This window comes from Mirounga angustirostris, unplaced genomic scaffold, assembly GCF_029215605.1.
Source record: "Mirounga angustirostris isolate CCGP_5_RB_7025 unplaced genomic scaffold, mMirAng1.0.hap1 SCAF_6, whole genome shotgun sequence".
In the NCBI taxonomy this organism is placed as follows: domain Eukaryota; kingdom Metazoa; phylum Chordata; class Mammalia; order Carnivora; family Phocidae; genus Mirounga; species Mirounga angustirostris.
In genome coordinates, this window is record NW_026991714.1 from 88,274,208 (window position 1) to 88,288,104 (window position 13,897).

The window sequence follows — 13,897 nt, forward strand, 5'->3', positions numbered from 1 at the left end:
CTGCACCTCGCCCCAAAGCAGCCCCCCATATAAAGGACGACAGCAGAGGAGGAATCGCCCACATGCCCCGAGGACCAGAGTGGGTCCAGGGCGGGAACGGGAGCAGAGCGGGTCTCGTGACGCCTTGGCTGCGCATCTCGGCCCCGAGGGGCTCCTTGGTGCCCAGAGCCCACCCAAGCACGACCACCCTCCCGAGGGCTAGCTGCCTAGCCAACACAGTCTCCTCCTGTTTGTGTGTGGGGGGGGGGGGGGGATGGGTGGGGGGGTGGGTGGGGGTGTGGGGGTGTGGGGGTGTGTGGGGTGTGTGGGGTGTGGGGTGTGGGGTGGGGGGTGTGTGTCTGTTTCTGTGGTGTGCCCCTGTGTCTCCGTCCCTGTCCGCATCCAGGTCAGGGTCCGCGTCTGTCTGTCTTGGGGCCAGAGCGGGGGCGTGTGTTGGATACTCTGTCTGTGTCTCCCTCTCTGTCTCTCTCTTCCTCTCTGTCTACATCTCCGTCCGTCCGTGTCTCTGTCTTTCCCCGTGGGTCTGTGCGTCTGTCTATGCCAGCCGGCTTCTGGTGTCCCTCAGTCGGGTCCTCTTGTCGGTGGGTGGGCAGGGGAAGGGTGGCGGAGGAAGGGCGACGGGGTTGGGCTGATGAGGAGGGTCCCTGGGGGCGCCGGTGGCTCCGGGTTGGCTTGGAACCAGGCCGGGGTGGAGAGGCGGAAGGGCCTGGTGGCGGGCCTGGCTTGCCCTAAGGGCGGCGGGTGGGGCGCCGGGGGTGGGGGGGCGCGGAGAACAGCGCGCGGGCCACGCCCCCCGCGCCCCGACGCTCCCCTTGGCCCTCTCGGGAGCCAGGCGGCGGCCCCCGGGTCTGGAGAGTATCGGGCCGTGAGAGCGCTCGGTGTTCCGCGACTGCGGGGCGCTGGAGGCGCCACGTCCTCTGGGCGGTTTGGCAGGCAGGCAGGTGCAAGGCACAGGGCAGGCGTGGGGCGGTTGGGGGCTGAGGAGGGGCACGGCTGCGGCCCGGAGGCGCAGAGCAGGCTCTTAGGGCGGCCAGCGGCAGCGGCACACGTCTACGGCCATACCACCCTGAACGCGCCCGATCTCGTCTGATCTCGGAAGCTAAGCAGGGTCGGGCCTGGTTAGTACTTGGATGGGAGACCGCCTGGGAATACCGGGTGCTGTAGGCTTTTTTTCTTTGCCTTTTCTTTCCCCTTCGGCCTCCCTTCCTCTCCCTTCGCCGCCACAGTCCCCCCCCCCGCCCCGCCCCCTCCGCCCCTTGCCCAACAAGGCCTCCTGCAAACGCCCGGTGCCCCCCTGGCCCCTCGCCAGCCGCGCACCGCACCGAGGGTCCCTGTCTCGCAGCTTGTGCCCGCTGCACCGGCAGGCAGCCCCCAGCCCTTCCACCTCACAGCCACCACGCCCACGCACACCCGATCCAGAGGGGCGGGCTGGGGGAGGTGGGGGCGGGCTGGGTGGGCGGAGGCGGCGGCTTCGCAGGGAGGGAAAGGGGGAGGGCGGCGAGGACCGCCCGCGGGCTTGGGGCGGGGGGAGCGCGGGCGGGACGGCACCCCGTCTCGGCAGGCGTGCCCTCCCAAGGTCCTGCGCCTCGGGGCCTCATCCCCGGAGCCCCTAGCCATTCCCTTGGGCCGCCCCGAGTGCACAAGCGCACCGGGCAACCGGCCCCACCTTAGGCCTGGGCCCGCCTCCACCTTCTCCCCACCCGCCCTGGGCTGCGCTCCCGCGCGCGCGGGCATTCCCTTCCTTCCCGCGGAACACCGTCCCTCTGCCCCCAGGCCGGGGGTCCTCGCTCCGTGTGGGCAGGACACAAGATGGCCGACCGCCCGGGGCCTCCCCCGTTGGCACCCGGGACCACCCGTTGGCCCCCGACTCCGTGCTCAGTGTCCCCGCAACAGCGAAGCGCACAGCGAGGCTCGCTCGCTCGGCAAGACGGCGGGAGGGGGCGGCCCTGCACCACGCCCCAAAGCGGCCCCCCAAATAAAGGACGAGAGCAGAGGAGGAATCGCCCGCACGCCCCCAGGCCCAGAGTGGGTCCTGGGCGGGAACGGGAGCAGGGCGGGTCTCCTGAGGCCTTGGCTGCGCGACCTCGGCCCCGGGGGGCTCCTCGGTGCCCAGAGCCCACCCAAGCACGACCACCCTCCCGAGGAGGGCTAGCTGCCTAGCCAACACAGTCTCTTCCTCTGTGTGTGTGTGTGTGTGTGTGTGTGGTGTGTGTGTGGTGTGTGTGGTGTGTGTGTGGTGTGTGTGTCTGTTTCTGGGGTGTGCCCCTGTGTCTCCGTCCCTGTCCGCATCCAGGTCAGGGTCCGCGTCTGTCTGTCTTGGGGCCAGAGCGGGGGTGTGTGTTGGATACTCTGTCTGTGTTCTCCCTCTCTGTCCCTCTCTTCCTCTCTGTCTACATCTCCGTCCGTCCGTCCGTCCGTGTCTCTGTCTTTCCCCGTGGGTCTGTGCGTCTGTCTATGCCAGCCGGCTTCCGGTGTCCCTCAGTCGGGTCCTCTTGTCGGTGGGTGGGCAGGGGAAGGGTGGCGGAGGAAGGGCGACGGGGTTGGGCTGATGAGGAGGGTCCCTGGGGGCGCCGGTGGCTCCGGGTTGGCTTGGAGCCAGGCGGGGTGGAGAGGCAGAAAGGCCTGGTGGCCGGCCTGGCTTGGCCTAGGGCGACGGGTGGGACGCTGGGGGTGGGGGGCGCGGAAAACACCTCAGGGGCCGCGCCCACCGCGCCCCGCCCCGACGCTTCCCTTTGCCATGCCGGTAGCCAGGAGGCGGTGGGGCGGCGGCGGCCCCCGGGACTGGAGAGTCCCCGGCAGGGAGAGCGCCCGGACTTCCACGACTGCGGGGCACCGGAGGGGCCACGTCCCCTGGGCGGCTGGCAGGCAGGCAGGTGCAAGGCGCAGGGCAGGCGGGGTTCGGGTGAGGGCTGAGGAGGGGCACGGCTGGGCCCGGGAGGCGCAGAGCAGGCTCTTAGGGCGGCCAGCGGCAGCCGCACACGTCTACGGCCATACCACCCTGAACGCGCCCGATCTCGTCTGATCTCGGAAGCTAAGCAGGGTCGGGCCTGGTTAGTACTTGGATGGGAGACCGCCTGGGAATACCGGGTGCTGTAGGCTTTTTTCTTTGCCTTTTCTTTCCCCTTGGGCCACCCTTCCCATACCTTTACCGCCACAGCACCCCGCCCCCTTGCCCAACTAGGCTTCCTCCAAACGCCCCGTGCCCCCCTGGCCCCTCGCCAGCCGCGCACCGCACCGCGAGTCCCTGGCTCGCAGCAGGTGCCCCCTGCAGGGGCAGGCGTCTTCCAGCCAGCCCTTGGGCCTCCAAGCCACCACGCCCACGCACACCGGATCCAGAGGGCTGGGCTGGGGGTCGATGGGGGCGGGCGGGGTGGGCGAAGGCGACGCCTTCGGAGGGAGGGAACGCGGGAGGGCGACGATGACCCTGGCACCGATGGGCCGGGGCCAGCGCGGGCCGGACGGCACCCGCTCTGGGCAGGCGTGTCCTCCCATGGTCCTGCGCCTCGGGCCCTCATCCCCACATCCCCTAGCCATTCCATCGGGCCGCCCGGAGCGCACGACCGCACTGGGCAACTGGCCCCACCTTAGGCCTGGGCCCGCCTCCACCTTGTCCCCAGCAGCCCTGGGGTGCGCTCCCACCCGCGGGCATTCCCTTCCTTCCCTTGGAACACCGTCCCTTTGCCCCCGTGCCGGGGGTCCCCGCTCCGGGTGGGCAGGACACAAGATGGCCGGTCGCCCGGGGCCTCCCCCCTTGGCGCCCGGGACCACCCGCTGGCACCAGAATCCGTGCTTAGTCTCCCTGCAACAGCGAAGCGAAGACCGAGGCTCGCTCGCTCAGCAAGATGGGGAGAGGGGGGCGCCCTGCACCTCGCCCCAAAGCAGCCCCCCATATAAAGGACGACAGCAGAGGAGGAATCGCCCACATGCCCCGAGGACCAGAGTGGGTCCAGGGCGGGAACGGGAGCAGAGCGGGTCTCGTGACGCCTTGGCTGCGCATCTCGGCCCCGAGGGGCTCCTTGGTGCCCAGAGCCCACCCAAGCACGACCACCCTCCCGAGGGCTAGCTGCCTAGCCAACACAGTCTCCTCCTGTTTGTGTGTGGGGGGGGGGGGGATGGGTGGGGGGGTGGGTGGGGGTGTGGGGGTGTGGGGGTGTGTGGGGTGTGTGGGGTGTGGGGTGTGGGGTGGGGGGTGTGTGTCTGTTTCTGTGGTGTGCCCCTGTGTCTCCGTCCCTGTCCGCATCCAGGTCAGGGTCCGCGTCTGTCTGTCTTGGGGCCAGAGCGGGGGCGTGTGTTGGATACTCTGTCTGTGTCTCCCTCTCTGTCTCTCTCTTCCTCTCTGTCTACATCTCCGTCCGTCCGTGTCTCTGTCTTTCCCCGTGGGTCTGTGCGTCTGTCTATGCCAGCCGGCTTCTGGTGTCCCTCAGTCGGGTCCTCTTGTCGGTGGGTGGGCAGGGGAAGGGTGGCGGAGGAAGGGCGACGGGGTTGGGCTGATGAGGAGGGTCCCTGGGGGCGCCGGTGGCTCCGGGTTGGCTTGGAACCAGGCCGGGGTGGAGAGGCGGAAGGGCCTGGTGGCGGGCCTGGCTTGCCCTAAGGGCGGCGGGTGGGGCGCCGGGGGTGGGGGGGCGCGGAGAACAGCGCGCGGGCCACGCCCCCCGCGCCCCGACGCTCCCCTTGGCCCTCTCGGGAGCCAGGCGGCGGCCCCCGGGTCTGGAGAGTATCGGGCCGTGAGAGCGCTCGGTGTTCCGCGACTGCGGGGCGCTGGAGGCGCCACGTCCTCTGGGCGGTTTGGCAGGCAGGCAGGTGCAAGGCACAGGGCAGGCGTGGGGCGGTTGGGGGCTGAGGAGGGGCACGGCTGCGGCCCGGAGGCGCAGAGCAGGCTCTTAGGGCGGCCAGCGGCAGCCGCACACGTCTATGGCCATACCACCCTGAACGCGCCCGATCTCGTCTGATCTCGGAAGCTAAGCAGGGTCGGGCCTGGTTAGTACTTGGATGGGAGACCGCCTGGGAATACCGGGTGCTGTAGGCTTTTTTTCTTTGCCTTTTCTTTCCCCTTCGGCCTCCCTTCCTCTCCCTTCGCCGCCACAGTCCCCCCCCCCCCGCCCCGCCCCCTCCGCCCCTTGCCCAACAAGGCCTCCTGCAAACGCCCGGTGCCCCCCTGGCCCCTCGCCAGCCGCGCACCGCACCGAGGGTCCCTGTCTCGCAGCTTGTGCCCGCTGCACCGGCAGGCAGCCCCCAGCCCTTCCACCTCACAGCCACCACGCCCACGCACACCCGATCCAGAGGGGCGGGCTGGGGGAGGTGGGGGCGGGCTGGGTGGGCGGAGTCGGCGGCTTCGCAGGGAGGGAAAGGGGGAGGGCGGCGAGGACCGCCCGCGGGCTTGGGGCGGGGGGAGCGCGGGCGGGACGGCACCCCGTCTCGGCAGGCGTGCCCTCCCAAGGTCCTGCGCCTCGGGGCCTCATCCCCGGAGCCCCTAGCCATTCCCTTGGGCCGCCCCGAGTGCACAAGCGCACCGGGCAACCGGCCCCACCTTAGGCCTGGGCCCGCCTCCACCTTCTCCCCACCCGCCCTGGGCTGCGCTCCCGCGCGCGCGGGCATTCCCTTCCTTCCCGCGGAACACCGTCCCTTTGCCCCCAGGCCGGGGGTCCTCGCTCCGTGTGGGCAGGACACAAGATGGCCGACCGCCCGGGGCCTCCCCCGTTGGCACCCGGGACCACCCGTTGGCCCCCGACTCCGTGCTCAGTGTCCCCGCAACAGCGAAGCGCACAGCGAGGCTCGCTCGCTCGGCAAGACGGCGGCAGGGGGCGGCCCTGCACCACGCCCCAAAGCGGCCCCCCAAATAAAGGACGAGAGCAGAGGAGGAATCGCCCGCACGCCCCCAGGCCCAGAGTGGGTCCTGGGCGGGAACGGGAGCAGGGCGGGTCTCCTGAGGCCTTGGCTGCGCGACCTCGGCCCCGGGGGGCTCCTCGGTGCCCAGAGCCCACCCAAGCACGACCACCCTCCCGAGGAGGGCTAGCTGCCTAGCCAACACAGTCTCTTCCTCTGTGTGTGTGTGTGTGTGTGTGTGTGTGGTGTGTGTGTGGTGTGTGTGGTGTGTGTGTGGTGTGTGTGTCTGTTTCTGGGGTGTGCCCCTGTGTCTCCGTCCCTGTCCGCATCCAGGTCAGGGTCCGCGTCTGTCTGTCTTGGGGCCAGAGCGGGGGTGTGTGTTGGATACTCTGTCTGTGTTCTCCCTCTCTGTCCCTCTCTTCCTCTCTGTCTACATCTCCGTCCGTCCGTCCGTCCGTGTCTCTGTCTTTCCCCGTGGGTCTGTGCGTCTGTCTATGCCAGCCGGCTTCCGGTGTCCCTCAGTCGGGTCCTCTTGTCGGTGGGTGGGCAGGGGAAGGGTGGCGGAGGAAGGGCGACGGGGTTGGGCTGATGAGGAGGGTCCCTGGGGGCGCCGGTGGCTCCGGGTTGGCTTGGAGCCAGGCGGGGTGGAGAGGCAGAAAGGCCTGGTGGCCGGCCTGGCTTGGCCTAGGGCGACGGGTGGGACGCTGGGGGTGGGGGGCGCGGAAAACACCTCAGGGGCCGCGCCCACCGCGCCCCGCCCCGACGCTTCCCTTTGCCATGCCGGTAGCCAGGAGGCGGTGGGGCGGCGGCGGCCCCCGGGACTGGAGAGTCCCCGGCAGGGAGAGCGCCCGGACTTCCACGACTGCGGGGCACCGGAGGGGCCACGTCCCCTGGGCGGCTGGCAGGCAGGCAGGTGCAAGGCGCAGGGCAGGCGGGGTTCGGGTGAGGGCTGAGGAGGGGCACGGCTGGGCCCGGGAGGCGCAGAGCAGGCTCTTAGGGCGGCCAGCGGCAGCCGCACACGTCTACGGCCATACCACCCTGAACGCGCCCGATCTCGTCTGATCTCGGAAGCTAAGCAGGGTCGGGCCTGGTTAGTACTTGGATGGGAGACCGCCTGGGAATACCGGGTGCTGTAGGCTTTTTTCTTTGCCTTTTCTTTCCCCTTGGGCCACCCTTCCCATACCTTTACCGCCACAGCACCCCGCCCCCTTGCCCAACTAGGCTTCCTCCAAACGCCCCGTGCCCCCCTGGCCCCTCGCCAGCCGCGCACCGCACCGCGAGTCCCTGGCTCGCAGCAGGTGCCCCCTGCAGGGGCAGGCGTCTTCCAGCCAGCCCTTGGGCCTCCAAGCCACCACGCCCACGCACACCGGATCCAGAGGGCTGGGCTGGGGGTCGATGGGGGCGGGCGGGGTGGGCGAAGGCGACGCCTTCGGAGGGAGGGAACGCGGGAGGGCGACGAAGACCCTGGCACCGATGGGCCGGGGCCAGCGCGGGCCGGACGGCACCCGCTCTGGGCAGGCGTGTCCTCCCATGGTCCTGCGCCTCGGGCCCTCATCCCCACATCCCCTAGCCATTCCATCGGGCCGCCCGGAGCGCACGACCGCACTGGGCAACTGGCCCCACCTTAGGCCTGGGCCCGCCTCCACCTTGTCCCCAGCAGCCCTGGGGTGCGCTCCCACCCGCGGGCATTCCCTTCCTTCCCTTGGAACACCGTCCCTTTGCCCCCGTGCCGGGGGTCCCCGCTCCGGGTGGGCAGGACACAAGATGGCCGGTCGCCCGGGGCCTCCCCCCTTGGCGCCCGGGACCACCCGCTGGCACCAGAATCCGTGCTTAGTCTCCCTGCAACAGCGAAGCGAAGACCGAGGCTCGCTCGCTCAGCAAGATGGGGAGAGGGGGGCGCCCTGCACCTCGCCCCAAAGCAGCCCCCCATATAAAGGACGACAGCAGAGGAGGAATCGCCCACATGCCCCGAGGACCAGAGTGGGTCCAGGGCGGGAACGGGAGCAGAGCGGGTCTCGTGACGCCTTGGCTGCGCATCTCGGCCCCGAGGGGCTCCTCGGTGCCCAGAGCCCACCCAAGCACGACCACCCTCCCGAGGGCTAGCTGCCTAGCCAACACAGTCTCCTCCTGTTTGTGTGTGGGGGGGGGCGGGGGGATGGGTGGGGGGGTGGGTGGGGGTGTGGGGGTGTGGGGGTGTGTGGGGTGTGTGGGGTGTGGGGTGTGGGGTGGGGGGTGTGTGTCTGTTTCTGTGGTGTGCCCCTGTGTCTCCGTCCCTGTCCGCATCCAGGTCAGGGTCCGCGTCTGTCTGTCTTGGGGCCAGAGCGGGGGCGTGTGTTGGATACTCTGTCTGTGTCTCCCTCTCTGTCTCTCTCTTCCTCTCTGTCTACATCTCCGTCCGTCCGTGTCTCTGTCTTTCCCCGTGGGTCTGTGCGTCTGTCTATGCCAGCCGGCTTCTGGTGTCCCTCAGTCGGGTCCTCTTGTCGGTGGGTGGGCAGGGGAAGGGTGGCGGAGGAAGGGCGACGGGGTTGGGCTGATGAGGAGGGTCCCTGGGGGCGCCGGTGGCTCCGGGTTGGCTTGGAACCAGGCCGGGGTGGAGAGGCGGAAGGGCCTGGTGGCGGGCCTGGCTTGCCCTAAGGGCGGCGGGTGGGGCGCCGGGGGTGGGGGGGCGCGGAGAACAGCGCGCGGGCCACGCCCCCCGCGCCCCGACGCTCCCCTTGGCCCTCTCGGGAGCCAGGCGGCGGCCCCCGGGTCTGGAGAGTATCGGGCCGTGAGAGCGCTCGGTGTTCCGCGACTGCGGGGCGCTGGAGGCGCCACGTCCTCTGGGCGGTTTGGCAGGCAGGCAGGTGCAAGGCACAGGGCAGGCGTGGGGCGGTTGGGGGCTGAGGAGGGGCACGGCTGCGGCCCGGAGGCGCAGAGCAGGCTCTTAGGGCGGCCAGCGGCAGCGGCACACGTCTACGGCCATACCACCCTGAACGCGCCCGATCTCGTCTGATCTCGGAAGCTAAGCAGGGTCGGGCCTGGTTAGTACTTGGATGGGAGACCGCCTGGGAATACCGGGTGCTGTAGGCTTTTTTTCTTTGCCTTTTCTTTCCCCTTCGGCCTCCCTTCCTCTCCCTTCGCCGCCACAGTCCCCCCCCCCGCCCCGCCCCCTCCGCCCCTTGCCCAACAAGGCCTCCTGCAAACGCCCGGTGCCCCCCTGGCCCCTCGCCAGCCGCGCACCGCACCGAGGGTCCCTGTCTCGCAGCTTGTGCCCGCTGCACCGGCAGGCAGCCCCCAGCCCTTCCACCTCACAGCCACCACGCCCACGCACACCCGATCCAGAGGGGCGGGCTGGGGGAGGTGGGGGCGGGCTGGGTGGGCGGAGGCGGCGGCTTCGCAGAGAGGGAAAGGGGGAGGGCGGCGAGGACCGCCCGCGGGCTTGGGGCGGGGGGAGCGCGGGCGGGACGGCACCCCGTCTCGGCAGGCGTGCCCTCCCAAGGTCCTGCGCCTCGGGGCCTCATCCCCGGAGCCCCTAGCCATTCCCTTGGGCCGCCCCGAGTGCACAAGCGCACCGGGCAACCGGCCCCACCTTAGGCCTGGGCCCGCCTCCACCTTCTCCCCACCCGCCCTGGGCTGCGCTCCCGCGCGCGCGGGCATTCCCTTCCTTCCCGCGGAACACCGTCCCTCTGCCCCCAGGCCGGGGGTCCTCGCTCCGTGTGGGCAGGACACAAGATGGCCGACCGCCCGGGGCCTCCCCCGTTGGCACCCGGGACCACCCGTTGGCCCCCGACTCCGTGCTCAGTGTCCCCGCAACAGCGAAGCGCACAGCGAGGCTCGCTCGCTCGGCAAGACGGCGGGAGGGGGCGGCCCTGCACCACGCCCCAAAGCGGCCCCCCAAATAAAGGACGAGAGCAGAGGAGGAATCGCCCGCACGCCCCCAGGCCCAGAGTGGGTCCTGGGCGGGAACGGGAGCAGGGCGGGTCTCCTGAGGCCTTGGCTGCGCGACCTCGGCCCCGGGGGGCTCCTCGGTGCCCAGAGCCCACCCAAGCACGACCACCCTCCCGAGGAGGGCTAGCTGCCTAGCCAACACAGTCTCTTCCTCTGTGTGTGTGTGTGTGTGTGTGTGTGGTGTGTGTGTGGTGTGTGTGGTGTGTGTGTGGTGTGTGTGTCTGTTTCTGGGGTGTGCCCCTGTGTCTCCGTCCCTGTCCGCATCCAGGTCAGGGTCCGCGTCTGTCTGTCTTGGGGCCAGAGCGGGGGTGTGTGTTGGATACTCTGTCTGTGTTCTCCCTCTCTGTCCCTCTCTTCCTCTCTGTCTACATCTCCGTCCGTCCGTCCGTCCGTGTCTCTGTCTTTCCCCGTGGGTCTGTGCGTCTGTCTATGCCAGCCGGCTTCCGGTGTCCCTCAGTCGGGTCCTCTTGTCGGTGGGTGGGCAGGGGAAGGGTGGCGGAGGAAGGGCGACGGGGTTGGGCTGATGAGGAGGGTCCCTGGGGGCGCCGGTGGCTCCGGGTTGGCTTGGAGCCAGGCGGGGTGGAGAGGCAGAAAGGCCTGGTGGCCGGCCTGGCTTGGCCTAGGGCGACGGGTGGGACGCTGGGGGTGGGGGGCGCGGAAAACACCTCAGGGGCCGCGCCCACCGCGCCCCGCCCCGACGCTTCCCTTTGCCATGCCGGTAGCCAGGAGGCGGTGGGGCGGCGGCGGCCCCCGGGACTGGAGAGTCCCCGGCAGGGAGAGCGCCCGGACTTCCACGACTGCGGGGCACCGGAGGGGCCACGTCCCCTGGGCGGCTGGCAGGCAGGCAGGTGCAAGGCGCAGGGCAGGCGGGGTTCGGGTGAGGGCTGAGGAGGGGCACGGCTGGGCCCGGGAGGCGCAGAGCAGGCTCTTAGGGCGGCCAGCGGCAGCCGCACACGTCTACGGCCATACCACCCTGAACGCGCCCGATCTCGTCTGATCTCGGAAGCTAAGCAGGGTCGGGCCTGGTTAGTACTTGGATGGGAGACCGCCTGGGAATACCGGGTGCTGTAGGCTTTTTTCTTTGCCTTTTCTTTCCCCTTGGGCCACCCTTCCCATACCTTTACCGCCACAGCACCCCGCCCCCTTGCCCAACTAGGCTTCCTCCAAACGCCCCGTGCCCCCCTGGCCCCTCGCCAGCCGCGCACCGCACCGCGAGTCCCTGGCTCGCAGCAGGTGCCCCCTGCAGGGGCAGGCGTCTTCCAGCCAGCCCTTGGGCCTCCAAGCCACCACGCCCACGCACACCGGATCCAGAGGGCTGGGCTGGGGGTCGATGGGGGCGGGCGGGGTGGGCGAAGGCGACGCCTTCGGAGGGAGGGAACGCGGGAGGGCGACGAAGACCCTGGCACCGATGGGCCGGGGCCAGCGCGGGCCGGACGGCACCCGCTCTGGGCAGGCGTGTCCTCCCATGGTCCTGCGCCTCGGGCCCTCATCCCCACATCCCCTAGCCATTCCATCGGGCCGCCCGGAGCGCACGACCGCACTGGGCAACTGGCCCCACCTTAGGCCTGGGCCCGCCTCCACCTTGTCCCCAGCAGCCCTGGGGTGCGCTCCCACCCGCGGGCATTCCCTTCCTTCCCTTGGAACACCGTCCCTTTGCCCCCGTGCCGGGGGTCCCCGCTCCGGGTGGGCAGGACACAAGATGGCCGGTCGCCCGGGGCCTCCCCCCTTGGCGCCCGGGACCACCCGCTGGCACCAGAATCCGTGCTTAGTCTCCCTGCAACAGCGAAGCGAAGACCGAGGCTCGCTCGCTCAGCAAGATGGGGAGAGGGGGGCGCCCTGCACCTCGCCCCAAAGCAGCCCCCCATATAAAGGACGACAGCAGAGGAGGAATCGCCCACATGCCCCGAGGACCAGAGTGGGTCCAGGGCGGGAACGGGAGCAGAGCGGGTCTCGTGACGCCTTGGCTGCGCATCTCGGCCCCGAGGGGCTCCTCGGTGCCCAGAGCCCACCCAAGCACGACCACCCTCCCGAGGGCTAGCTGCCTAGCCAACACAGTCTCCTCCTGTTTGTGTGTGGGGGGGGGCGGGGGGATGGGTGGGGGGGTGGGTGGGGGTGTGGGGGTGTGGGGGTGTGTGGGGTGTGTGGGGTGTGGGGTGTGGGGTGGGGGGTGTGTGTCTGTTTCTGTGGTGTGCCCCTGTGTCTCCGTCCCTGTCCGCATCCAGGTCAGGGTCCGCGTCTGTCTGTCTTGGGGCCAGAGCGGGGGCGTGTGTTGGATACTCTGTCTGTGTCTCCCTCTCTGTCTCTCTCTTCCTCTCTGTCTACATCTCCGTCCGTCCGTGTCTCTGTCTTTCCCCGTGGGTCTGTGCGTCTGTCTATGCCAGCCGGCTTCTGGTGTCCCTCAGTCGGGTCCTCTTGTCGGTGGGTGGGCAGGGGAAGGGTGGCGGAGGAAGGGCGACGGGGTTGGGCTGATGAGGAGGGTCCCTGGGGGCGCCGGTGGCTCCGGGTTGGCTTGGAACCAGGCCGGGGTGGAGAGGCGGAAGGGCCTGGTGGCGGGCCTGGCTTGCCCTAAGGGCGGCGGGTGGGGCGCCGGGGGTGGGGGGGCGCGGAGAACAGCGCGCGGGCCACGCCCCCCGCGCCCCGACGCTCCCCTTGGCCCTCTCGGGAGCCAGGCGGCGGCCCCCGGGTCTGGAGAGTATCGGGCCGTGAGAGCGCTCGGTGTTCCGCGACTGCGGGGCGCTGGAGGCGCCACGTCCTCTGGGCGGTTTGGCAGGCAGGCAGGTGCAAGGCACAGGGCAGGCGTGGGGCGGTTGGGGGCTGAGGAGGGGCACGGCTGCGGCCCGGAGGCGCAGAGCAGGCTCTTAGGGCGGCCAGCGGCAGCGGCACACGTCTACGGCCATACCACCCTGAACGCGCCCGATCTCGTCTGATCTCGGAAGCTAAGCAGGGTCGGGCCTGGTTAGTACTTGGATGGGAGACCGCCTGGGAATACCGGGTGCTGTAGGCTTTTTTTCTTTGCCTTTTCTTTCCCCTTCGGCCTCCCTTCCTCTCCCTTCGCCGCCACAGTCCCCCCCCCCGCCCCGCCCCCTCCGCCCCTTGCCCAACAAGGCCTCCTGCAAACGCCCGGTGCCCCCCTGGCCCCTCGCCAGCCGCGCACCGCACCGAGGGTCCCTGTCTCGCAGCTTGTGCCCGCTGCACCGGCAGGCAGCCCCCAGCCCTTCCACCTCACAGCCACCACGCCCACGCACACCCGATCCAGAGGGGCGGGCTGGGGGAGGTGGGGGCGGGCTGGGTGGGCGGAGGCGGCGGCTTCGCAGAGAGGGAAAGGGGGAGGGCGGCGAGGACCGCCCGCGGGCTTGGGGCGGGGGGAGCGCGGGCGGGACGGCACCCCGTCTCGGCAGGCGTGCCCTCCCAAGGTCCTGCGCCTCGGGGCCTCATCCCCGGAGCCCCTAGCCATTCCCTTGGGCCGCCCCGAGTGCACAAGCGCACCGGGCAACCGGCCCCACCTTAGGCCTGGGCCCGCCTCCACCTTCTCCCCACCCGCCCTGGGCTGCGCTCCCGCGCGCGCGGGCATTCCCTTCCTTCCCGCGGAACACCGTCCCTCTGCCCCCAGGCCGGGGGTCCTCGCTCCGTGTGGGCAGGACACAAGATGGCCGACCGCCCGGGGCCTCCCCCGTTGGCACCCGGGACCACCCGTTGGCCCCCGACTCCGTGCTCAGTGTCCCCGCAACAGCGAAGCGCACAGCGAGGCTCGCTCGCTCGGCAAGACGGCGGGAGGGGGCGGCCCTGCACCACGCCCCAAAGCGGCCCCCCAAATAAAGGACGAGAGCAGAGGAGGAATCGCCCGCACGCCCCCAGGCCCAGAGTGGGTCCTGGGCGGGAACGGGAGCAGGGCGGGTCTCCTGAGGCCTTGGCTGCGCGACCTCGGCCCCGGGGGGCTCCTCGGTGCCCAGAGCCCACCCAAGCACGACCACCCTCCCGAGGAGGGCTAGCTGCCTAGCCAACACAGTCTCTTCCTCTGTGTGTGTGTGTGTGTGTGTGTGTGGTGTGTGTGTGGTGTGTGTGGTGTGTGTGTGGTGTGTGTGTCTGTTTCTGGGGTGTGCCCCTGTGTCTCCGTCCCTGTCCGCATCCAGGTCAGGGTCCGCGTCTG

General features: G+C 70.6%; 7 non-coding genes across 7 annotated transcripts; all 7 read left to right on the forward strand.

Moving 5' to 3' along the window:
* The first annotated feature begins 1,048 nt into the window (after positions 1 to 1,048).
* On the forward strand, positions 1,049 to 1,167 carry LOC135364915 (5S ribosomal RNA). Its single transcript, XR_010412723.1, has one exon. It is a non-coding gene; the product is annotated as a 5S ribosomal RNA (ribosomal RNA).
* Positions 1,168 to 2,980: 1,813 nt separating this feature from the next.
* On the forward strand, positions 2,981 to 3,099 carry LOC135364916 (5S ribosomal RNA). The gene has a single exon (XR_010412724.1). It is a non-coding gene; the product is annotated as a 5S ribosomal RNA (ribosomal RNA).
* A 1,808-nt stretch (positions 3,100 to 4,907) lies between these two features.
* Positions 4,908 to 5,026, forward strand: LOC135365020 (5S ribosomal RNA). The gene has a single exon (XR_010412828.1). It is a non-coding gene; the product is annotated as a 5S ribosomal RNA (ribosomal RNA).
* A 1,817-nt stretch (positions 5,027 to 6,843) lies between these two features.
* On the forward strand, positions 6,844 to 6,962 carry LOC135364917 (5S ribosomal RNA). The gene has a single exon (XR_010412725.1). It is a non-coding gene; the product is annotated as a 5S ribosomal RNA (ribosomal RNA).
* A 1,811-nt stretch (positions 6,963 to 8,773) lies between these two features.
* LOC135364918 (5S ribosomal RNA) lies at positions 8,774 to 8,892 on the forward strand. The gene has a single exon (XR_010412726.1). It is a non-coding gene; the product is annotated as a 5S ribosomal RNA (ribosomal RNA).
* Positions 8,893 to 10,705: 1,813 nt separating this feature from the next.
* Positions 10,706 to 10,824, forward strand: LOC135364920 (5S ribosomal RNA). The gene has a single exon (XR_010412728.1). It is a non-coding gene; the product is annotated as a 5S ribosomal RNA (ribosomal RNA).
* A 1,811-nt stretch (positions 10,825 to 12,635) lies between these two features.
* Positions 12,636 to 12,754, forward strand: LOC135364921 (5S ribosomal RNA). Its single transcript, XR_010412729.1, has one exon. It is a non-coding gene; the product is annotated as a 5S ribosomal RNA (ribosomal RNA).
* The last annotated feature ends 1,143 nt before the right edge of the window (positions 12,755 to 13,897 follow it).